The sequence below is a fragment of the Ranitomeya variabilis genome, chromosome 4 (assembly GCF_051348905.1).
Source record: "Ranitomeya variabilis isolate aRanVar5 chromosome 4, aRanVar5.hap1, whole genome shotgun sequence".
Taxonomy (NCBI): domain Eukaryota; kingdom Metazoa; phylum Chordata; class Amphibia; order Anura; family Dendrobatidae; genus Ranitomeya; species Ranitomeya variabilis.
In genome coordinates this window covers 90755786-90782086 of record NC_135235.1, presented here as the reverse complement: position 1 = coordinate 90782086, position 26301 = coordinate 90755786, and the positions used below count along the sequence as shown (strand labels likewise).

The following is a 26301-nucleotide window of genomic DNA, read 5'->3' as shown; positions in this document are numbered from 1 at the left end:
TATGGGACTTTAACTTTTATTAATCTGATCGCTCGTATAACGCATTGTAATGCACCAGCATTGCAATGCATTATACCTGTTAGTGCTGCAATGACAGAAGTTAAGAAAGTTGAAGATGAAATGATCTTTAAAAGGCCTAAAGTTAAAGATGACACATTACCTTTGTATTTTAGGCAACAAAGCTATATCTGTTTTTTTTTTTATTTATAAAAATACAAAAAGGAAAATGGGCCTATGCAAAAAAAGTTTGGGCACCCTTGGAGATTTGTGTGCTCAGATAACTTTTATCAAGGTTTCAGACTTAATTAGCCATTTATGGTTCTCTCATGTTCACTATCATTGTTAGAAAAGGCCAGGTGATGCAAATTTCCTAGCTTTATAAAAATCCAGCCTCCTCTAATCTTGTGCCAAAAAACAGCAGCCATGGCTTCTTCTAAGCAGCTGCCTAGCACTGAGAAAATGAAAATGGTGGAGGTCCAAAAAGCAGGAGTAGGCTATAAGAAGATAGCAAAGCATTTTCAAGTTGCCCTTTCCTCAGTTCGATATGTAATTAATAAATGGCAGTTAACAGGAACTTTGGAGGTCAAGATAAGGTTTGGAAGACCTAGCAAAATTTCAGTGAGAGCTGCTAATAGGATTGCTGAAGAGGCAAATCAGAACCCACTGATTGTAAAAGACTTTCAGAAAGATTTAGGAGACTCTGGAGTTGTGGTAAATTGTTCTACTTTTTAGAGACACCTGCACAAATATGGCCTTCATGGAAGAGTCATCAGAAAAACCTCTCCTGCATTCTCACCTTCAATTCGGCGTCCGACGTATGCAAAAGAACATCTAAACAAGTCTAATGCATTTTCTAAACATGTCCTGTGGACCAATGAGGTTAAATAAAAAACGAATTTCAGGAAAAGAACATCTCGCCAATAGTGATGAGCGACTAGCATTGTTGCTCGGGTCTCCCCGAGCATGCTCGGATGATCTCTGAGTATTTGTTAGTGCTTGGAGATTTAGTTTTCGTATCCTCAGCTGCATGATTTATGGCTGGACAGCCTGAATACATGTGGGAATTCCTTAAAAAACAGGCATTCCTCACATGTATTCAAGCTGTCTAGCAGCCATAAATCATGCAGCTGTGGCGACGAAAACTAAATCTCCGAGCACATCCAAATGCTCGGAGATCACCTGAACGTGTTCGGGAAAACCCGAGCAATGAGTATACTTGCTCATCGCTACTCGCCAACCATTAAGCATAGGGGTGGATCAATCATGCTTAGGATTGTGCTGCAGCCAATGACATGGGGAACATTTTACAGGTACAGGGAAGAATGAATTCAATGAAATGTTAAATTCTTGATGCAAACATAAAACCATCTGTAAAAAAAGCTTAGAGTGAAAAGAGGATGGCTTCTACAAATGGAAAATTATCCTAAACACAAGTCAAAATCCACAAAAAGGTCAAGTTGAAGGTTTTACAATGGCCCTCAGTCGCCTGATCTAAACACCATTGAGAATCTGTGGCTAGACCTCAAAATAGCAGAGAATGCAAGACAAGCCAGGAATCTCACAGAACTAGAAGAATTTTCCAAGGATGAATGGATGAAAATCCCTCAAACAAGAATTGAAAAACTCTTGGCTGACTACAAAAAACGTTTACAAGCTGTGACTCTTTCAAAACGGGAGCTACTAGGTACTAACCATATATAACAAAAAAACCTAACGTGCAACTCCATATAGTATGAACAGGTGCCTACTGCAATGAATACATAACTTGCAAAAAGGAGGAATGCAGCAGCACTCTGTAGAGACCAATACACATGCGAACACAAAATCTATCATAATTGCTGATTAAACTGTAATAAAAAGTATACTTTTTTTTTAAATTACTTACAAAAGTGAAGGTTCTTAGCGCATAAATTGGCCAACTAATGTGAGCCCATCAACCGCGACCAGGTGACACTTCCCTGATGGGTCCTATCATCTAATAAATGCCTCTCTTTTGCTATAAAAGTCTACAGTGTGTATGGGCAAACACGGCCTCTCTTGGGTTATAAACTTGCACATTAAAGTAAGCTGGTAGGAACTAGAGTTGATTATAAACAAACACCATTGGGCTGATGGGTGGGGTGCAGAGTCAGAAAGGTACTAACCATGCAGGGTGTCCAAAGTTTTGCATTGGCCCATTTTCCTTTTATGTATTTTTTAAAATGTAAAAGATGAATATATACACACAAATAAAATACAAAGGTGATGGGTCATCTTTAGAGATCACTTTACCTTCAACTTGCTTAACTTTTCACAATAATAATTTTGACCAAGGGTGCCCAAACTTGTATACTTTTTATAGACCATAATAAAAAACATAGGAAAAACTAATTTACAGTATATTGTAATGCCAATAAAACGGTGTGGGAGACCTCATGGTTTCACAATTTTTAGTTGAGATGCAATTGGAGGTAATTTTTGATAGGTGTGCCACAAAGTACAAAAAGATAAAAGTGTAGGACTCTCCACATATATACATACAGTTAAAACAAAATACAGAATAAACAGAATGGACTCTAGTACACTGCCATATGGATGTTTTGAGGTTTTTTTTTTTACCTACAGTAGATGCAGGTTCCATAACAAACCACTAAATGCCTTGAATTACTAAGAGGCCTTTGGGACATTTGCAGTTTTGATAATTTAGTGAGAAATCATAAGGACTCTCCTATTGACTTGTGCCCACGACCATATTTTCAGCCCAAGTGCTATCCGTTAAAAAGAGCAGATTGCACTTGGAGTAATGTCATTCAGTGGAGCAGTGCAAATGAGCAATTTTTTTTTCACTGACAATCTGCATGTGGTAAAAAATAAATAAATAAAATCGCAGCATGTGCAATTTTCCTTGTAACACCAGCAAAACATCCGATTTTTCCAGATACATAGCTATTTTGTAGGACAGGAAACTAAATGTCTTGTAAATAATTAACAAGTAAAAAAAAACAATTGCACACGGATGACAAGTGAGAAAAAAGTTCTCTAGATACAACTGTGAACGATTTTTTTTATACAGTCAGTCGTGTGAACCTGGTCTAAGGCTAGGTCCAGACAGGGGTATTTTTTTTTTTAATCCAAGAAGATAGGATTAATTTTGCTACACACACGCTGATCAAACTCTGGGATGAGGAGAAGATGGAGAAAAAAAATTCCTTCCTCTCCATTTGATCAGTCCATGGAAATCAAACCGCACTCAGACGTAATCCGGCTGCAGTCCAATGTTTTCCACAAACTCCTTGACTTGCATGGCAAAGTGGGATCTGAATATCAGATCAAACCTGGGCATGCACCAATTTTCTCCTCAGACAGACAGGCTCTATCTGAGGTAAAAATCTGACATGTGCCCGGCCCCATGGAATAACATAGGCCTCACTTTGATTGCACTCGGACCATATTACAGTCATCTGCACAAGCTGTAGGAATCAGTCTGGGTTGCTTATAGCAGCGAGCAAACATGATCTTGTTGAACCTTAACCCCTTAAGCCCCAAGGGTGGTTTGCACGTTAATGACCGGGTCAATTTTTACAATTCTGACCACTGTCCCTTTATGAGGTTTTAACTCTGGAACGCTTCAACAGATCCTGGTAATTCTGACATTGTTTTCTTGTGACATATTGTACTTTATGATAGTGGTACAATTTCTTCGATATAACTTGGGTTTATTTGTGAAAAAAGTGGAAATTTGGCAAAAATTTTGCAATTTTCCAACTTTGAATTTTTATGCCCTTAAATCACAGAGATGTGTCACACAAAATACTTAATAAGTAACATTTCCCACATGTCTACTTTACATCAGCACAATTTTGGAACCAAAATTTTTTTTTGTTAGGGAGTTATAAGGGTTAAAAGTTGACCAGCAATTTCTCATTTTTTTTTTGGGACCACATCTGTTATGATCCTTAGTGGTTGAGGATCACAAATTACTCCAGCTAAGTAACATACATAGGACAAGCTCTAGGGAGGTGGCAAACTGGACTGACCGCAAATCTGAACCTATCCAAACACACTAGAAGTAGCCGGTGAACGTGCCTAAAAATACTAGACGTCTCGAGCCAGCCTGAGGAACTAACTACCCCTAGAGAGAAAGAAAGACCTCTCTTGCCTCTAGAGAAATAATCCCCAAAGAAATAGAAGCCCCCAACATATAATAACGGTGAGGTAAGAGGAAGGCACATACACAGGGGTGAAAACAGATTTAGCAAATGAGGCCCACTAATACTAGATAGCAGAAAATAGTAAAGGGGTCTGTGCGGTCAGTAAAAAACCCTTACAAAATATCCACACTGAGATTTCAAGAACCCCCGCACCAACTAACGGTGTGGGGGGGGGGGGGGAGAAACTCAGTCCCCTAGAGCAATCAGCAAGCGAGGAAATCACATTTTAGCGAGCTGGACTAAAAACATAATAAATGCTGATAATCAAAAAATGATCAAACAAAAACTTAGCTTGTCTTGGAGAGACTGGGAGCAAGGTAGTCACAAGGAATCTGAAGAGCACTGAATACATTGAGAGCAGGCAAGGAACTGAGTATCCAGGTGATTTAAATAGGAAACCAACCAAGGATAACGAACCAGCTGATGCTGCCAACCTGCAGAAAGACAACACTACACAGTACCGCTTGTGACCACTAGAGGGAGCCCAAAAACAGAGTTCACAACAGTACCCCCCCCTTGAGGAGGGGTCACCGAACCCTCATCAAGACCCCCAGGGCGATCAGGACGAGCCGCGTGGAAGGCACGAACCAAATCGGCCGCATGAACATCAGAGGCGACAACCCAGGAATTATCCTCCTGACCATAGCCCTTCCACTTCACCAAATACTGAAGCCTCCTTCTAGAGATACGAGAATCCAAAATCTTCTCCACCACGCACTCCAATTCGCCCTCGACCAGCACCGGAGCAGGAGGCTCAACAGAAGGAACCACAGGTACCACATGCCTCTGCAACAAAGACCTATGGAACACATTATGAATGGCAAACGATGCTGGGAGATCCAAACGAAAAGACACCGGGTTAAGGATTTCCAAGATCTTATAAGGACCGATGAAGCAAGGCTTGAATTTAGGAGAGGAGACCTTCATAGGAACATACCGAGAAGACAGCCACACCAAATCCCCAACACGAAGTCGGGGACCCACACCGCGGCGGCGGTTGGCAAAGCGCTGAGCCTTCTCTTGTGACAACCTCAAATTGTCCACCACATGGTTCCAAATCTGCTGCAACCTATCCACCACAGAATCCACCCCAGGACAGTCAAAAGGCTCAACCTGACCCGAGGAAAAACGAGGATGGAAACCAGAATTGCAGAAAAAAGGCGAAACCAAAGTAGCAGAACTAGCCCGATTATTAAGGGCAAACTCGGCCAATGGCAAAAAAGTCACCCAATCATCCTGATCAGCAGAAACAAAACATCTCAAATAAGTTTCCAACGTCTGATTAGTTCGCTCGGTTTGGCCATTTGTCTGAGGATGGAAGGCCGACGAAAAAGACAAATCAATGCCCATCTTAGCACAAAAAGTCCGCCAAAACCTGGACACAAACTGGGATCCTCTATCAGACACAATATTTTCAGGAATGCCGTGCAAGCGAACCACATTCTGAAAAAATAGAGGAACCAAATCGGAGGAAGAAGGCAACTTAGGCAAGGGCACCAAATGGACCATCTTGGAAAAACGATCACACACCACCCAGATGACAGACATTTTCTGAGATACCGGAAGATCCGAAATAAAATCCATGGAAATGTGCGTCCAAGGCCTTTTCGGAATAGGCAAAGGCAAAAGCAAACCGCTGGCACGAGAACAGCAAGGCTTAGCCCGAGCACAAATCCCACAAGACTGCACAAAGGAACGAACATCCCGCGACAAGGAAGGCCACCAGAAGGACCTAGCCACCAAATCTCTGGTACCAAAAATCCCAGGATGACCCGCCAACACCGAAGAATGAACCTCCAAAATAACTCTGCTGGTCCATCTATCCGGGACAAACAGTCTCTCTGGTGGACAACGGTCAGGTCTATCCGCCTGAAATTTCTGCAGCACTCGTCGCAAATCTGGGGAAACGGCAGACAAAATCACTCCCTCTCTGAGAATACCAGCCGGCTCAGAAACTCCCGGAGAGTCAGGCACAAAACTCCTAGAAAGTGCATCAGCTTTCACGTTCTTCGAACCAGGCAGATATGAGACCACGAAGTTGAAACGGGAGAAAAACAACGACCATCGAGCCTGTCTAGGATTCAGGCGCTTGGCAGATTCAAGGTAAATCAGATTTTTGTGATCAGTCAAGACCACCACACGATGTTTAGCTCCTTCGAGCCAATGTCGCCACTCCTCAAATGCCCACTTCATAGCCAACAACTCCCGATTACCAACATCATAATTCCGCTCGGCAGGCAAAAACTTTCTTGAAAAGAAAGTACATGGTTTCATCACAGAGCCATCAGAGCTTCTCTGCGACAAAACAGCCCCTGCTCCAATCTCAGAAGCATCAACCTCGACCTGGAAGGGGAGAGAAACATCTGGCTGACATAAGACTGGAGCTGAAGAAAACCGGTGCTTCAGCTCCCAAAAGGCCTCCACGGCCGCAGGAGACCAATTAGTCACATCAGAACCCTTCTTGGTCAAATCCGTCAAAGGTTTAACCACGCTAGAAAAATTAGCGATGAAATGACGGTAAAAATTAGCAAAACCCAAGAACTTCTGAAGACTCTTAACAGACGTGGGCTGAGTCCAGTCATGAATAGCCTGGACCTTGACTGGGTCCATCTCCACAGTAGAAGGAGAAAAAATAAAACCCAAAAAGGAGACCTTCTGTACTCCGAAGAGGCATTTTGAGCCCTTCACAAATAAAGCATTAGCACGCAGGACCTGAAACACCATCCTGACCTGCTTCACATGGGACTCCCAATCATCAGAAAAGACCAAAATGTCATCCAGATAAACAATCATAAATTTATCCAGATATTCTCGGAAGATGTCATGCATGAAAGACTGAAACACAGAAGGAGCATTAGAGAGTCCAAAAGGCATCACCAAGTACTCAAAATGGCCTTCAGGCGTATTAAATGCTGTTTTCCATTCATCTCCCTGCTTAATGCGCACAAGGTTATACGCACCATGGAGATCTATCTTGGTGAACCAACTGGCACCCTTAATCCGAGCAAACAAATCAGACAATAGTGGTAAAGGATACTGAAATTTGACTGTGATTTTATTCAGAAGACGATAATCTATACAAGGTCTCAACGAACCGTCCTTCTTGGCCACAAAAAAAAAATCCTGCACCAAGAGGGGAAGAGGATGGGCGAATATGTCCCTTCTCCAAAGACTCCTTTATATAACTCCGCATTGCGGCATGCTCTGGTATAGACAGATTAAAAAGTCGTCCCTTAGGGAATTTACTACCAGGAATTAAATTTATAGCAGTCACAATCCCTATGAGGGGGCAGGGCACTGGACCTGGGTTCATCAAATACATCCTGGTAGTCAGACAAAAACTCAGGGACCTCAGAAGGAGTGGAAGAAGCAATAGACACCAACGGAACATCGCCATGAATTCCCTGACAACCCCAACTTGACACAGACATAGCTTTCCAATCTAAAACTGGATTATGAGCCTGCAGCCATGGCAGACCCAAAACGACAACATCATGCAAATTATGCAGAACAAGAAAGCGAATCACCTCCTGATGTACGGGAGTCATGCACATGGTCATTTGCGTCCAATACTGAGGCTTATTCTCAGCCAATGGCGTAGCATCAATTCCCCTCAGAGGAATAGGAAATTCCAAAGGCTCCAGGACAAAACCACAGCGCCTGGCAAACGACAAATCCATCAGATTCAGGGCAGCACCCGAATCCACAAAAGCCATAACCGGGTAGGATGACAAAGAACAAATCAAAGTAACAGACAAAATAAACTTAGGCTGCATAGTACCAATGGTGACAGGTTTAGCGATTTTTTTTAAGCGTTTAGAGCATGCTGAGATAACATGAGTAGAATCACCACAGTAAAAGCACAACCCATTTTGACGTCTATGACTTTGTCACTCAATTCTGGTCAGAGTTCGGTCACATTGCATAGACTCAGGTCTCTGTTCAGAAAATACCGCCAAAGGATGAGCAGATTTGCACTCCCGCAAACGCTGATCAACCTGAATGGCTAAAGCCATAGAATCACTCAGACTTGTAGGGGTGGGAAACCCCACCATAACATTCTTAACGGCCTCAGAAAGACCTCTGAAATTTGCAGCCAAGGCACACTCATTCCATTGAGTAAGCACCGACCATTTCCGAAATTTTTGACAATACACCTCTGCTTCATCCTGACCTTGAGAGATAGCCAGCAACGCTTTTTCTGCCTGATTCTCAAGATTAGGCTCCTCATAAAGCAGTCCAAGAGCCAGAAAAAATGCATCTACATTAAGCAATGCAGGATCTCCTGGCGCCAGAGAGAAAGCCCAATCCTGAGGGTCGCCACGCAACAAGGAGATAACAATTTTAACTTGCTGAGCGGAATCACCAGAGGAACGAGGTCTCAGAGATAGAAATAACTTACAATTATTCTTAAAGTTTAGAAACCTAGATCTATCACCAGAAAACAATTCAGGAATGGGTATTTTTGGTTCTGACATAGGGCTATGAATAACAAAATCCTGAATACTTTGCACCCGTGCAGTCAGATGATCCACACTAAAAGTCAGAGTCTGAAAATTCATGTCTGCAGCTGAGCTCAAAACCACCCAGAGTTCAAGGGGATGAAAGAAGCTAAACAGACTGCAGCAAAGGAAAAGCGGGAGGAAAAAAAAAAAATGTACTCAGGTCTTCTTTTTATCCCACTTCTGCGATGCATTAAACACTTTAGGGCCTGCTCTACTGTTATGATCCTTAGTGGTTGAGGATCACAAATTACTCCAGCTAAGTAACATACATAGGACAAGCTCTAGGGAGGTGGCAAACTGGACTGACCGCAAATCTGAACCTATCCAAACACACTAGACGTAGCCGGTGAACGTGCCTAAAAATCCTAGACGTCTCGAGCCAGCCTGAGGAACTAACTACCCCTAGAGAGAAAGAAAGACCTCTCTTGCCTCCAGAGAAATAATCCCCAAAGAAATAGAAGCCCCCAACATATAATAACAGTGAGGTAAGAGGAAGGCACATACACAGGGGTGAAAACAGATTTAGCAAATGAGGCCCACTAATACTAGATAGCAGAAAATAGTAAAGGGGTCTGTGCGGTCAGTAAAAAACCCTTACAAAATATCCACACTGAGATTTCAAGAACCCCCGCACCAACTAACGGTGTGGGGGGGAGAAACTCAGTCCCCTAGAGCAACCAGCAAGCGAGGAAATCACATTTTAGCGAGCTGGACTAAAAACATAATAAATGCTGATAATCAAAAAATGATCAAACAAAAACTTAGCTTGTCTTGGAGAGACTGGGAGCAAGGTAGTCACAAGGAATCTGAAGAGCACTGAATACATTGAGAGCAGGCAAGGAACTGAGTATCCAGGTGAACTAAATAGGAAACCAACCAAGGATAACGAACCAGCTAATGCTGCCAACCTGCAGAAAGACAACACTACACAGTACCGCTTGTGACCACTAGAGGGAGCCCAAAAACAGAGTTCGCAACACACATCTCATTTGAAGTCTTTTTGAGGGGTCTATATGATAGAAAATACCCAAGTGTGACACCATTCTAAAAACTGCACCCCTCAAGGTGCTCAAAACCACATTCAAGAAGTTTATTAACCCTTCTGGTGTTTCACATGAATTTTTGGAATGTTTAAAAAAATGAAAATTTAATTTTTTTTCACAAAATTTACTTCAGCTCCAATTTGTTTTATTTTACCAAGGGAAACAGGAGAAAATGGACCCCAAAAGTTGTACAATTTGTCATGAGTACCTCGATACCCCATATGTGGGGGTAAACCACTGTTTGGGCGCATGGCAGAGCTCGGAAGGGAAGGAGCGCCATTTGACTTTTCAATGCAAAATTGGCTGGAATTGAGATGGGATGCCATGTTGCATTTGGAGAGCCCCTGATGTGCCTAAACATTGAAACCCCCCACAAGTGACACCATTTTGGAAAGTAGACCCCCTAAGGAACTTATCTAGATGTGTGGTGAGCACTTTGACCCAAAAAATGCTTCACAGAAGTTTATAATGTAGAGCCGTAAAAACTAAAATAATTTTTTTTCACAAAAATGAACTTTTCGCCCCCAATTTTTTATTTTCCCAAGGGTACTAGAAGAAATTGTACCCCAGAAGTTGTTGTGCAATTTGTCCTGAGTACGCTGATACCATATATATATATATATATATATATATATATATATATATATATATATATATATATATATATATATATATATATATATATAAAAATATATATATTTTTTTTTTTACACATGTAAAATGTTTTTTTTTTCTTTTTTACTTTGCCCCGGGGGGCATTATATTGACAGATCGCTGATCTGACACTTTGCTGTGCACTGTATCAGATCAGCGATCACACAGGCACAGCAGGGAGGCTTACCAGCGCTTGCTCTGAGCAGGCGCTGGTAAGCCACCTCCCTGCAGGACCCGGATGCAGCCCCGTGGCCATTTTGGATCCGGGCCTGCAGGGAGGAGGAGGTAAGAGACCCTCGGAGCAACGCAAGCACATCGCGTTGCTCCAAGTGTCTCAGGGAAGCACGCAGGTAGGGGCCTTCCCTATACCGCTGGAACACTGCGATCATCTTTGATTGCAGTGTGCTGGGGGTTAATGTGCCTCTTGGCACATAGTGCTGGATGTCAGCTGCGATAGTCCTGCTGACACTCGGCCGCGCTCCCCCCGTGAGCATGGCTGATCGCACTGGACGTACTATCCCGTCACTGGGAATTAAGTCCCAGGTCACCTTGACAGAATAGTACGTCCAATGGGATTAAGGGGTTAAAATTGTTCTATAAATCATAGTGGCTGTTTTTTACATATTATAAATTAAAATATACTTTTTTTGTAAGGTTAAGTTCACACTGTGATTTGGAGTTCTACTTCTCTTTTTCATTATAGCAACAAAACCAACAGGACTCTGGTAGGAAATGCATCTATCCCTTGACAGACACAAGACAGACCCTATTGCCAATAGTGTGGTATGTTTAATATCCATTATGATAAAAGTTATTTTAATGGAAACATTAGATCAGCATACTGGAAGTTTTTTCTGGAAAACTTGATGGAAGACTCGAAAAAAGGTGTGTATCTAGCCAAGACAGAGTATAGCCAGCCATTGTTGTGACTCCCTGTAGCTGTGTTTGCTATGTAGCAGCTCTGACATGCGGTTACCATTGTTCATTATTGGGCATTTACCCGCAGACTGACTTCCTAATACTTTCATAGTTTTACAATCTATTTGCCAACCAATAGTTATTATTATATCAATGCATAAAAAATGAATTTAAAAAAATCAAATAGTTTTGATTACAAATATTCTTTTATTTTTTGTAAATATGATCTATACAGGCCTATGTCTTCAAGGTTACAAACTAAAAACTAACACCTTTGTAGTCTCTGTTAGGTTAAAGGGGTTGCCCACTACTCAGACAACCCCTTCTCAGTCATTATGTTCTCCAAAATATAAAATAATAACAGCTATACTCACCTCTGGTGCAGGCGCCATTCCAGTGATGTCGGCACTGGCTCTGCTGAAGAGTAGCCAATCGGCGGCCAATCATGGACCTCCTTTCTCTCCTTCCATCGGATGTAATTGACATGCAGAGGAAGTCAGAGCTGTGGCACCTCGCTCCACTCCTCCAGATGCCAGTTACATCCAAAGGAGGGGAGAAGGAAACGAGCCTATATTGGCCGCCGATAACATGAGCCCAGGGGCAGCCAGCGCTGACATTGCTGGAATGGCGCCTGCACCAAAGGTGAGTATAGGTGTTATTATTTTACTTTTGTGAAACATAGTGATTGAGAAGGGGTTTTCAGAGCATTTGACAACCCCTTTATGTTCCCACCATGAGTTTTTGGTGCTATTTAAATGCTCTTACAGTTCTATCAAACTGTATGGGATTTCTAGAAATCTTGTTCCGACTGTGCTTTGTTTTTCATGCTATGTAAACTAACATGTGATGCATGTTTGAAAAATTCAAAATGTGGGAATTTCACTTTTTTATGTGCGAATTTTCTCCATAGAATTGAACTACAAGCAGAAAATACGTTTCCACTGGGGAAGTATACTAAAGGGCATGAAATCCGCACATGAATGTATCAATAAAATTGATTTTAAAAAAGCCAAATACTATGAAGGAATAAAAAAAGCAACTTTATATAAAACATGACAAACCAACAAGACATGAAAACTGCAGCGTCAAATCCGAGATAAAAATCAGGGCCGTATTTTACACTAGTCACCGAAGCTCCGATGCTTAGGATGGCGGGGGACTTGATTTTAAAAAATGTAAAAATCTTAAAATCCCCCCAACTCTTCCACTGGATCGGTGCCTTTCAAGGGTGTGAGGAAGGTAGCGCATGAAATGCTGGCATTCATTTGTATTTGCACCTTTAAATGTAGAGTGAACGGCAGCACTTACAGGATTTTCTCCCTGCCCGATGTGCAGCGCTATGAGTTAAGGAGATGGAAGTCTACAGAGACAAACTGTGGCTGTGAAAAGTCATCATGGCATCAAGACCAGATGAACTTGTGAACATAGCCTTATACTGATAATTTTTCCCTTATTTTCGGCACAGGTAATTAGGAATGTACAATTTTAGTACTACCCTTTACCTTCTTCTCTAAAGTTAATCTGTCACCTAATTTTACAATACAAACTGTATATAATATTAAATAGATCTCTTAGACGTGGTGAGACTGATTTTTTTTTTGAGTCCATATCATTGTGGCTGCATAATTCTTCTTTCTAAATCCATCTAAAGAGAGTGAGAGCTCATGAGCCCAGGCATGTTCAGTCTCTTCCAACCTAACCTGATTGACAGCTACATCTTGTACTGAGCAATGTGAGATCTCAGCAGGGAAGAGGGAGTAGAGACGCTGATGAGCTGTCCATTGGGTTATGTGGGTGGTAATATGGATTTTTAAAGAAAGTGCACTAGACTCATCAGGTCTAAGAGATCTTTATAATGTATTCAGTCTTTTTTTTAACCCATTATCTACCAATGTCCTTTTTTTGGGAAGCCTAATCTTTAGCTTCTAGCAACTAAGATTTTATAATTTTTATAATTGGGTCCAATTTTTTGTGTTTTGTTTGTAAAATGAATGTTTTCAAAATAGGAAATCATGTCATTGTCATTTTTAAATGAATATTGGGATGCCCTTTTCTGAAAAATCCGTACTTGTAAAAATTTTAATTTGGCAAGTAATGGGTTAAGCTTAGTCTCCGGAAACGCGTCGAAATTCACACCCATTTGGTTTTGTGCTGAAATTTGTATCCTCTGTTACAAGTTTTGTGAATAAAATTTTTTTATCTTCACGGATTCGGTTGAGCTGGACATCTTTCTTCCTTTAAAACATTTTTTCCTATGCCATTTGATATAACATGGAACACTGTGACGACTTTCATCAAGGTGTGGCTTAAATTTGGCACAACAGCAGCATTATCTAGAACTGGACATCTTTCAAAAATTGATGAAAATACAAGAAGAAAATTAGTCCATAGGCCCACAGTAATATTAAAGGAGCTACAGGAGTGTCTGGCACTTGCTGATTGTGACTGTATGTCACAACAATCTCCCATATTCTTCTTCTGTCAAACCTGTGAGTTAAAATGGCAAAACTAAAGCTAATACTCAAATAGTCTGCCAAAAATATGTGGGAAAACATGGTATTGTCTGAGATCAAGGTTGAACTTTGTGCCTCTGGAGCAAAGCCAAGACTGTGCATTACCAAAAACCAAAACAACATCATACACACAATGAAGCATTGTGAAAACTGTACTATTTATTGGGTCTGTTTTTGGCAGCTGGATTTCATCTAGAGATTTCATCAAGGTGGAAGGATTTATAAACAGTTTCAAATATCAGTCAATTTTGCTTCAATACCTTTGGGCCTCTGATAAAATTCTGAAGATGAATAGGAATTTTACCTCCCAGCACAACACCGACCCTCTGAATACCTCCAAATTAACAAAAGAATGGCTTTGACAGAGGATCAACATTTTGGAATACCCCAGCCAGAGCCAAGACTTTAATCTACTTGAAAATTTGTGCAATGACCTTAATAGGGCGCTGTACAGAGGAGATGCCCTCACAATGTCCTACATTTGGAACACTTGCAAGGAAGAGTTGGCAAAGATTGTCAATTCTAGATGTGCCATGCTGATAGACTTCTACCCAAAAAGATTGAAAACAGTCATAAATTCAAAGAGTGCATCAACAAAGTTTTAGTTAAAAGGTGTTCATATTTATGCAACCACATGGTTTTAGTCCTTTTCTTTTTCCAGTTGCATTGTACTAATTATGTATGACATAAACCTATACAAATATGAGCACAGGGTAAGCATGCCAATTAACACACGTAGGTACAAGAAAGCCTATAAAAAATAAGTGCAAGGTAACATTATACTCAGTAAAATATAACTTTTATTGAAAAAATAGTTTAAAAATGACACAAGATATTCAAAGCTGATGAGCACAGTTTTGGGTAAACATGATAAAAATCTAATGTTTTAACAGATACAGGCTTAATAATGCATGGTAAAATGCAGGAGGTAAGTATAATAGTATAGCAAAATGTTCAATATGTAATCCCAATATTACAGACAGATACAAGTTAGCATAAGATAGCATAAATAATAAGCAGACATGGTATGTCAGACGAAAGCATCAAGAAATGGCAAGAGTGAGTTCCATAAGTGTGAAATGTAAGTGTGCACAGCGGCATGGAGGAGACTCAACAGTCAATGAAAGAACGGCATCCCACACGCGTTTTGCACCTAGCTTCATCAAGGGGTGATGGTAGATAGCACAACCAGACTATTTTAGGCTATTAAAGACAATCAGAAACCATTGGTGATATGATTAAATTATCCCACATGTGATGGATAATATGGTATCTTTTGGATGGCGGAAGTGTTGTCAAACGCCAAGCACAGATGGTCCGCCCATCAACCAATGAGATATAGACAGAAAGGAATTTACCAATCCAAATCATCAGAAAAAGGAAGCATGTGATCAATGACATGAAGACTAAGTGACCATTATGCATCAATATACCTTGCACTAAGCAGTCATGTGGCTGTGACGCTGCCACTCATGTGGCAGAAGCGTCATTAGTCACATGACTGTGACATCACTGGACAACCAACGTACGTCGGTCACATGCTCGTATACAGAACAGTGTGACTCATATTACTGAATACTAAATTCCTTTCTGTCTTTATCATTGATTGATAGGTGGACCATCTGTGGATGACGGTCGACATCACGTCTGCCCTCCAAACGATGCCATATTATCCATCACATGTGGGATAATTTAATTATAACACCAACCGTTTCTGATTGACTTTATAGCCTTAAATAGTCTGGAGTGCTATTTACCATCACCCCTTGACAAAACTAGGTGCGAAACACTCGCCGGGTGCTGTTCTTTTATTGACTGGTGAGTCTTTTCTATGTTACTGTGCACACTTACATTTCCCACTTGGATTAGATCCGGATTAGCTGCGGATTGAACATACAGCCACAGCGTTCAATCTGCAGCTTCCAGATGTTACAGCATAATGGAGGGGATTTTATGAAATCCCATCTCCATTATGCGTGCAAACACGCATCCGGTGGCCCTGCATTTACGGACATGCGGTGTGTCTTTTTAGAACGCCGCATGTCTGTTTACCTTGTGGCGACACAAGGAACACATCCAGAACCACCGCGCGTACAGAAGGGGGCGGCACTTTGGGCGAAGCGGGTTTTCCGCTCCATCCAAAGCACCGTCATTACGGACCGTGGACACGCACCCTTATGCTCTTGCCATTTCATGACGCTTCAGTCTGGTATACCATGTCTGTCTATTATTTATGCTATCTTATGCTAATTGCTATCCATCTGTGATATTGGGATTACATATTACATATTTTGCTGTACTATTATACTTACTGGCATATTACCATGCAGTATTAAGCCTGTATCTATTAAAAGATTAGATCTGTATCAAGCTGTTTAACAAAACTATGCTCATCAGCTTTGGATATCTTGTGTCTTACATTTTTAAACTTTTTTAAAACTATTTTTCCAATAAAAGCTATATTTTACTGAGTACGGTATATTGTTGCCTTGCACTTATTCTTTATAGGTTTTCTGATTGTGTATGACATTAAAGCTGGAGAAAGTTCTGAAATGATTTTTTTGTGTTTTTTTTTTTTTTTTACAATAAAAAACATGGTATTTTAACAGGGATGTGTAGACTTTTTATATCCACTGTATTTTGTTTACAAAATGTTTTTTTCATGCTGTGTTTTTGTGGTCGAGATTTTGTTTTCTGTAAAAATGACAGGAAAATATTTTCTTGTTATTTCTAAAAAAAATAAAAAAAAATCCACAATGACTGGATTATAAAAAAAGATGCATTTTTTTTTTTGCATATTTTTTGCATTTCTTGCTACGTTGTCTTTATTATGGATGGATTATAGGTATTTTATGTCTGCTACAGGCAGCCATAAAAAATATATTGCACAGTATACATTTTTATTTTGCGAAGGTTTGTTTTTAGAAGTGCATGTTAGGTGAATCCATCAGAATATATCCAACAGGGCACCATTGATGTGGTGTTTGTTGCCTTCCTCGTTCTCCGGTCAGACAAGCTTATGAAAAATCGTTCAATTTTCATCCGGAAAACTCTGACAATTTTCATCCATATTGTCATTTTTGTGTCACTCGTGTTTTCATATTTCACATCTGTGTGACATCCGCGTATTTTTTTTTTGTCCTTTCATAGACTTGAATGGGCAAGTTTCATCCAATATATGCAAGAGACCAATGCATGATGTGATTTTTGTTTCTGTGTGAAAAATAACCCATCTTAACATCTCTGCTGAATCCCATTGGTCAGTGTGCTGGCTGATTTTTACTGGGACATATAAAACGCTCGTCTTATTGAGCGCTAAGGCTGTATCAACTATTTTTCCCTGTAATAATTTATTTTGCCATTATCACAGTAAAAAAAACCCTACCGTTTTTTTACGCAATTTTTGAAAACAGCTTGAAAAATGGTAAAACGCAATGTGACCACTGTTTGTAAATACAGCCTTGCTTAAAAATATATATGGGAAAAAATTTGTCATTTTTGTGAATGATTAAGCATTCATTTAAAAACACCCAATAGAGAAAAATTGCTATAAATGTAGAAGCCATATGGCCTTGACTAGAATGAAAAAAAATTTTGCACTTTAAGATTATCTAGTTTAAATTTTTACTGCCTAAAATTAGACAGTTTTAGTAATTCTACCCCAATATTTCATCAATATTCAGACTACATTAAGCTGTGTTCTTTCTGTTTTATGAACCAACGTTATTATGCAAAGTTGTGACATTTCTTAGCTGAATTTTAAAAATACTTGTTAAATATTCCACCCTACCACATCATTCACTTCCGATAAATTAATATTAAATATAACAAACACTCTGACTCCTAAAAGGCCGATCAATATAAATTAGAGTATTTGAACAAGCAGCTGATACAGATCACAAAGTTCTACAGAAAAGGAGGAAAACATTTGTCATATTAATTGCTCTTTCCTGCCTAAGCATATTTAGCACACATAGATACTTGCCCAAATAAATATTGTGTTTTTTAACTGGGACCTGTCATTTTATCATACATGCTAAGGCTCTGCCGGGCCAATATATGTCAAGGTTACTATATTTTAGTGTATAGAATAGGGCAACAGACTGCGTTATGCCATAGACAGACAGCCGCTAATAAAAGGATATACCGCACTTCTACATTTTATTACAATTTTCTTGGGAAACTAAGGGTGATGGATGTCAGGAATATATTCTAGAGGTTTCCGTTAGGGAATCTAGAAGTGGAACCATTAGGCTATGTTCACATGTGGCATTTCTTGCAGTTTTTATTTTCTTTTTTCTTTTTTTAAAGCTCGTTTTACAGTACCAGAAAAAGCTATATGATTGTAGAAATGTCTTACATACAGTTTTTTCCTGACTGAATTTGAGCACTGCAGCGTTTTTTAAAAATCTTTCAGGGCTTTTGCAACATTTTGTACCCATAGAAAGCAAAGAAAAGCGCAGAAAGAATGCAACATAACATTTGTGTATAACTTTATTAACATGTACTGTAGACAAATCACATAAGTAATCTACCTGAAAAATTACATTTTTGCGTTTTGCACGGTGCTTTTAGTGTCAAGAATGAAAATTTTGGCTGCTGAAAAAAAAACCTGCAAGTATGAACATACCTTAAGGGTATGGCTCCACGGTCCGGAGGGGCGGCGGTATCGCCGCAGCGGCGAAGCCGCTCGGCGCTAAGCCCCGCCCCCTTTCTGGGACGCGATCATGCCGGATGTGTTAACTCTTCACATCCGGGATGATCGCTCTGTCCCATAGGGCCCTGTGATATGCCTTGCGGGGACGCTGCGTCCCCGCAAGGTGTACGGACATGCTGCGATCTGAAAAGACGCGCAGCATGTCCGGAGTCGCAGGGCCGCCGCGTGCGGGTTTCCACGCATAGTGGAGACGGGTTTTCATAAAATCCCCTCCACTATGCAGGAACATCTGGACGCTGCTTTTTTGACGCTGCAGCTCTGCGCAGCGTCAAAAAAGCAGCGTTTCCTGACCGTGGAAACATACCCTAAGGCTATGTGCACACGTTGTGGATTTCCTGCGGATCCGCAGCGTTTTTTGCCTTGCAGAAAGTGATTTACAGTACAATGTAAATCAATGAGAAAGAAAAAACGCTGTCCTAATGGTGCGGAAAATTCCGTGCGGAAACGTTGCAGATTAAAAGAAGTAGCATGTCCCTTTTTTTTTGCGGATCTGCAGCGTTTTTGTACCCAATCCATTATAGAAATCCGCACAAAATCTGCACAAAAAACGCGATAAATCCGCACCTGCGTTTTCTGCCAAGAGATGCAGTATCCGCACAAAAAATACCTGAGGCTAATCCGTAACGTGGGCACATAGCCTAACTTAGAAAAAGCATATTGCAAAGGTTTATACTTCTTTTTAATACACTCTTGCATAAATATACAAACACAAAATACTGATTCTATCTCTCCTGCCTGAAAGTAGCCTTGTAGAGTAAGCTCATACATAGCAGACTTGCTACACAAATTTTTATGGCTATTACATAAATGAAGCTATGTAAACAGCCATGCAAATGCAACAGAAGCAACCCAATTAGTAGCTATATTAATTGGATTTTTAGAGTAAAAATGTCTGCAACAAATCTGAGACGTGAACTTACTATATGAAGAGCAGAATCACTTACTGGTCCAAAATGTAGAATTGTTCTGTAAATTATTCTGAATTTTTCATCAATAATAATATATTAGCTCCATGTATTTCTTTATGACCCGTTATATACAATAGAAGTAATAACAATGGAATGTATTGTTGTTCTTAAACATTATTTTGCATTTTATTTGCATGTAAAGAAGCTCCATGATTCAGATTGTGCTTTTATATTAAGTGATAATAACAGCAAATGTGATTTGCATCATATAGTAATAATAACGCAAGCACTACTACTAACATCAAGAATAATAATGATACTAATACTCACATTAATAATAATGTTAATAATAACAGCACATTTTAAAGTGATTTGCTTTATGTTGTAATAATAATAATGATAATAATAGAACTGCAAATAATAATAATAATAATAATAATAATAATAGCAAATTAAATGCATATATAAAAAAAAACTGTTCTTCACACAGTGGTAAAAATAAATGGAAGAAATCCACAACTGGTTTCTGGAAATATAAATGATTAACAGCTGCTGTTTTAGATAGAGTGAGACAGACGCTAATGAGGCTCCACCATATAATAACACATGTAAACTATAGATATATACTTTTACTGTGCTCTGTATTTCTCTAGACTTATACAATGTAACACCCACATCTGGTTTTGCATCTTTGTTTTTGTTAGAAACACATTAGGATGCTATAAAACATATGTGATCCTACAGGGAAGATTTTTTCATTGTTTCTTTTATTGTGCATGTGCTGACTGTAACTACTTCTATACTAGCATTATATAGCAGAATCATTTCCATAGGTAAAATATATCCCACCTTACCTGAGCAATTTCAGAGATCACCAACAGCAGGTTTGCTTGATTATGGTGAATAGGAGACGTGTACCTCTGGTTATCCCTTAATCATATCAAACTCCAAAGGTTCATTGGCCCTAGGTTTGCTTTACAATCCTTACAAGTTAAACGTTAACTTCCTCTATCTCTTAGCTTGTATAGCCCTTTGACCAGATAATTAGGTTGCAGCACACACAGCATCATCATAGAGGCAAAATCTGTGACAAGACAGTAGCATATGGAAAAAAAACAAAAATATTATAAATATAGTCATTTCATTTCTTTTCTGTGTTCAAATGTATTTTGCTAAATAAGCCCAAGACTGTCGTTCAAAAAGCTTTCACAAAATACTATAGACTCCTAAATTTATATGTTAAAGTAAAGGTTTTTCTTAATTTTTTTTCTTCTATAAAATGATCTAAATGTATATTGTACATATGAATGCAAACATAGGTTATAATTATCGACTTCAATTATAAAACACACAAATACACACATTTATCTGGGTATATAGTCATGGCTGAAAATGTTGACACTCTTGAAATTGTTCCAGAAAATGAAATATTTCTCCCAGAAAATCATAGCAATTACACATGTTTTGTTTATTTCCTATGTGTGTATAGGATCAACACAAAAAAAGAGAAAAAAAAGGCAAATTGGACATAATTTCACATAAAATCCCCCAAATGGGCCTGATATAATTGTTGGCACCTTTCCGAAATTGGGGTAAAAGACTTTGTTTCGAGCATGTGATGCTCTTTCAAACTAACCTGTGGCAATTAACAGTTATGGACAATATGAAAATCACACCTGAAATCAGATAAAAAGGGGAAAAGGTGACTCAATCTTTGCATTGTGGGTCTCTGTGTGCCACACTAAGCATGGAGAACAGAAAGAAGAGAACTGTCTGAGGACTTGAGAATCCAATATTGTAGAAAATATCAACAATCTCAAGGTTACACGTCCATCTCCAGGGATCTTGATGTTTTTTCTCCCTGGTGTGCAACATAATCAAGAAGTTTACAACCCATTGCACTGTAGCTAATCTCCATGGACGTTCATAGCAGTGAAAAATTGATGAAAGGTTGCAAAGCAGGATAGCCGTGATAGAGCATAGGAAGCACCAATCAAGTTTCAAATGAATTCAAGCTGCCCTGCAAGCTCAGGGTGCATCAGTATGATCGTGAACTATCCATCGACTTTTGAATGATGTGAAAGGTTATGGCAGGAGACCCAGGAGGACCCCACTACTGACATTGAGACATAAAAAAGCTAGACTGCAGATTGCCAAAATGTATATGAGTAATCCAAAATTCTTCTGGAAAAGTGTCTTATGGACAGATGAGAGTAAGATAGAGCTTTTTGGTAAAGCACATCATTCTACTGTTTACAAAAAATGGAATGAGGCTTACAAAGAAAAGAACACAGTACCTATAGGTAAATATGGTGGAGGTTCAAAGATGTTTTGGGGTTGCTTTGCAGCCCCTGGAACTGGGTTCCTTGACTTTGTGCAAAGCATCATGAAATATGAAGATTAGCAAAGGATTTTGAGTCACAATGTAGTTTTCGGTATCAGAAAGCTTATTTTGTATCCTAGATCATGGGTCTTCCAGCAGGACAGTGACCCCATGCATCCAGAAATGTATGGAAACAAAGCGCTGGAGAGTTTTGATGTGGCCAGCAATGGTTCTGGATCTAAATCCCTGGAGAGACCTGGTGCAGTTTGCAAAAGAGTGGTCAAAAATTGTTGAGATGTGTAAAAAGCTTGTTGATGGTTATAGAAAGTGATTGATTGCAGTTATTTATTCCAAAGGGTGTTCAAACAAATATTAAGTTGAGGGTGCTAACAATTTTCTTCGACCCATTTATGAGGTTTTATGTGAAATTATGTCCAAGTTGCCTTTTTTATCAAATTTTTTTGTGTTTTTCCAATACACACAAAGGAAATAAACATGTGTACAGCACCCAATTGTAATAGTTTTCTGGGAGGAGTACTTCATTTTCTAGAACAATTTGAAGGGTGCCAGCACCTTTGGCCATGAGTGTATGTGTGTGTGTATGTATATGTGTATATATATATATATACTGTATATATATATATACATAAATATAGTATCATGTGATGTAGCGATCACTATACGGGTTTGGGAACAGTCACTTGGCAGCGATATTCCAGTGTTCAACAGCCATTTCTTCATTTAACCCCTTAATCCCATATGACGTACTATACCGTCGAGGTGGGGTGGGCCTTAATTCCCAGTGACGGTATAGTACGTCATACGCGATCGGCCGCGCTCACGGGGGGAGCGCGGCCGATCGCGGCCGGGTGTCGGCTGCATATCGCAGCTGACATCCGGCACTATGTGCCAGGAGCGGTCACGGACCGCCCCCGGCACATTAACCCCCGGCACACCGCGATCAAACATGATCGCGGTGTACCGGCGGTACAGGGAAGCATCGCGCAGGGAGGGGGCTCCCTGCGGGCTTCCCTGAGACGATCGGTACAAGGTGATGTACTCACCTCGTACCGAACGTCTTCTCCCTGCAGGCCCCGGATCCAAAATGGCCGAGGGGCTGTATCCGGGTCCTGCAGGGAGCACTTCCGGGTCGGAGCAGGCTGCAGATGAAAGCTGCAGCCTGCTCCGATGAAAGTATGATCGCAGATCTGATAGAGTGCTGTGCACACTATCAGATCTGCGATCTGTGATGTCCCCCCCTGGGACAAAGTAAAAAAGTAAAAAAAAAAATTTCCACATGTGTAAAAAAAAAAAATAATAATTCCTAAATAAATAATAATAATAAAAAAAATATTATTCCCATAAATACATTTCTTTATCTAAAAAAAACAAACAAAAACAATAAAAGTACACATATTTAGTATCGCCGCGTCCGTAACGACCCAACCTATAAAACTGGCCCACTAGTTAACCCCTTCAGTAAACACCGTAAGAAGAAAAAAAAAAAAACGAGGCAAAAAACAACGCTTTATTACCATACCGCCGAACAAAAAGTGGAATAACACGCGATCAAAAAGACGGATATAAATAACCATGTTACCGCTGAAAACGTCATCTTGTCCCGCAAAAAACGAGCCGCCATACAGCATCATCAGCAAAAAAATAAAAAAGTTATAGTCCTCAGAATAAAGCGATGCCAAAATAATTATTTTTTCTATAAAATAGTTTTTATCGTATAAAAGCGTCAAAACATAAAAAAATGATATAAATGAGGTATCGCTGTAATCGTACTGACCCGACGAATAAAACTGCTTTATCAATTTTACCAAGCGCAGAACGGTATAAACGCCTCTCCCAAAAGAAATTCATGAATAGCTGGTTTTTGGTTATTCTGCCTCACAAAAATCGGAATAAAAAGTGATAAAAAATGGTCACGTGTCCGAAAATGTTACCAATAAAAACGTCAACTCGTCCCGCAAAAAACAAGACCTCACATGACTCTGTGGACCAAAATGTGGAAAAATTATAGGTCTCAAAATGTGGAGACGCAAAAACTTTTTTGCTATAAAAAGCGTCTTTTAGTCTGGTTTCACACTTGCGTTTTTATCTGCATGCGTTTTTTAAAAAAACCGCATGTGTGAAAAAATGCATGTAAACGCGGTAAAACGCATGCGTTTTTATAGAAAAACACAAGAAAACAAGAAAAAAACAAAAAACCCTAACCCTACCCCTAACCCTACCCCTAACCTGAAATACGTGGCACTGAAATACGTGGCACTGAAATATACGTTTATATACGTATATACGTATATAAGTGCCACGATATTTCAGTGGCCACGTATATAAGTGCCACGTATTTAAGTGCCACGTATTTAAGTGCCACGTATTCAAGTGCCACGTATTCAAGTGCCACGTATTCAAGTGCCACGTATTCAAGTGCCACGTATTTACGTGCCACGTATTTTTCAGTGCCTGAAATACGTGGCACTGAAATACGTGGCACTGAAATATCGTGGCACTGAAATATCGTGGCACTGAAGTATTTACGTGACACGTATTTTTCAGTGCCTGAAATACGTGGCACTGAAATACGTGGCACTGAAATACGTGGCACTGAAATATTGTGGCACTGAAATATCGTGGCACTTAAATACGTGGCACTTAAATACGTGGCACTTAAATACGTGGCACTTAAATACGTGGCACTTATATACGTGGCACTTATATACGTGGCACTTATATACGTGGCACTTATATACGTGGCACTTATGACTGTCAGAAAATGTTCAGTAAACGGTTAGGGGTAGGGTTTCAGGTAGAATTGGGGAGTTTCCACTGTTCAGGCACATCAGGGGCTCTCCAAACGCGACATGGCGTCCAATCTCAATTCCAGCCAATTCTGCGTTGAAAAAGTAAAACAGTGCTCCTTCCCTTCCGAGCTCTCCCGTGCGTCCAAAAAGGGGTTTACCCCAACATATGGGGTATCAGCGTACTAGGGACAAATTGAACAACAACTTCTGGGGTCCAAGTTCTCTTGTTATCCTTGGGAAAATAAAAATTTGGGGGGCTAAAAATCATTTTTGTGGGAAAAAAAATATGTTTTATTTTCACGGCTCTGCGTTGTAAACTGTAGTGAAACACTTGGGGGTTCAAAGTTCTCACAACACATCTAGATAAGTTCCTTGGGAGGTCTAGTTTCCAATATGGGGTCACTTGTGGGGGGTTTGTACTATTTGGGTACATCAGGGGCTCTGCAAATGCAACGTGACGCCTGCAGACCAATCCATTTAAGTCTGCATTCCAAATGGCGCTCCTTCCCTTCCGAGCTCTGTCATGCGCCCAAACAGTGGTTCCCCCCCACATAGGGGGTATCAGCGTACTCAGGACAAATTGGACAACAACTTTTAGGGTCCAATTTATCCTGATACCCTTGTGAAAATACAAAACTGGGGGCTAAAAAATCATTTTTGTGAAAAAGAAAAATAATTTTTATTTTCACGGCTCTGCGTTATAAACTGTAGTGAAACACTTGGGGGTTCAAAGTTCTCACAACACATCTAGATAAGTTCCTTGGGAGGTCTAGTTTCCAATATGGGGTCACTTGTGGGGGGTTTGTACTATTTGGGTACATCAGGGGCTCTGCAAATGCAACGTGACGCCTGCAGACCAATCCATTTAAGTCTGCATTCCAAATGGCGCTCCTTCCCTTCCGAGCTCTGTCATGCGCCCAAACAGTGGTCCCTCCCCACAAATGGGGTATCAGCGTACTCCAGACAAATTGGACAACAACTTTTGGGGTCCAATTTATCCTGATACCCTTGTGAAAATACAAAACTGGGGGCTAAAAAATCATTTTTGTGAAAAAAAAAAATAATTTTTATTTTCACGGCTCTGCGTTATAAACTGTAGTGAAACACTTGGGGGTTCAAAGCTCTCAAAACACATCTAGATAAGTTCCTTAGGGGGTCTACTTTCCAAAATGGTGTCACTTGTGGGGGGGTTTAATGTTTAGGCACATCAGGGGCTCTCCAAACGCAACATGGCATCCCATCTTAATTCCAGTCAATTTTGCATTGAAAAGTTAAATAGCGCTTCTTCCCTTCTGAGCTCTGCTATGCGCCCAAACAATGGTTTACACCCACATATGGGGTATCGTCGTACTCAGGACAAATTGCACAACAACTTTTGTGGTCTAATTTCTTCTCTTACCCTTGGGGAAATAAAAAAATGGGGGTGAAAAGATCATTTTTGTGAAAAAATATGATTTTTTATTTTTACGGCTCTGCATTATAAACTTCTGTGAAGCACTTGTTGGGTCAAAGTGCTCAACACACATCTAGATAAGTTCCTTAAGGGGTCTACTTTCCAAAATGGTGTCACTCGTGGGGGTTTCAATGTTTAGGCACATTAGGGGCTCTCCAAACGCAACATGGCGTCCCATCTCAATTCCAGTCAATTTTGCATTGAAAAGTCAAATGGCGCTCCTTCCCTTCTGAGCTCTGCCCTGCGCCCAAACAATGGTTTATGGAG

The 26301-nt window shown here is 40.1% G+C and overlaps 1 protein-coding gene across 3 annotated transcripts in view; it reads right to left on the bottom strand.

Annotated features, from left to right (window-relative positions):
• A1CF (APOBEC1 complementation factor) overlaps positions 1 to 20397 on the bottom strand; it is a 75350-nt gene extending 54953 nt beyond the window's left edge. For 2 of the 3 annotated variants that reach the window (XM_077258878.1, XM_077258879.1), the window contains exon 1: positions 20303 to 20378. The gene's annotated coding sequence lies outside the window, so the exon portion shown is untranslated. Of the gene's footprint in view, positions 1 to 20302 lie in introns of all 3 variants that reach the window. The other variant, XM_077258880.1, reaches the window with a different exon arrangement.
• Positions 20398 to 26301: the final 5904 nt, after the last annotated feature.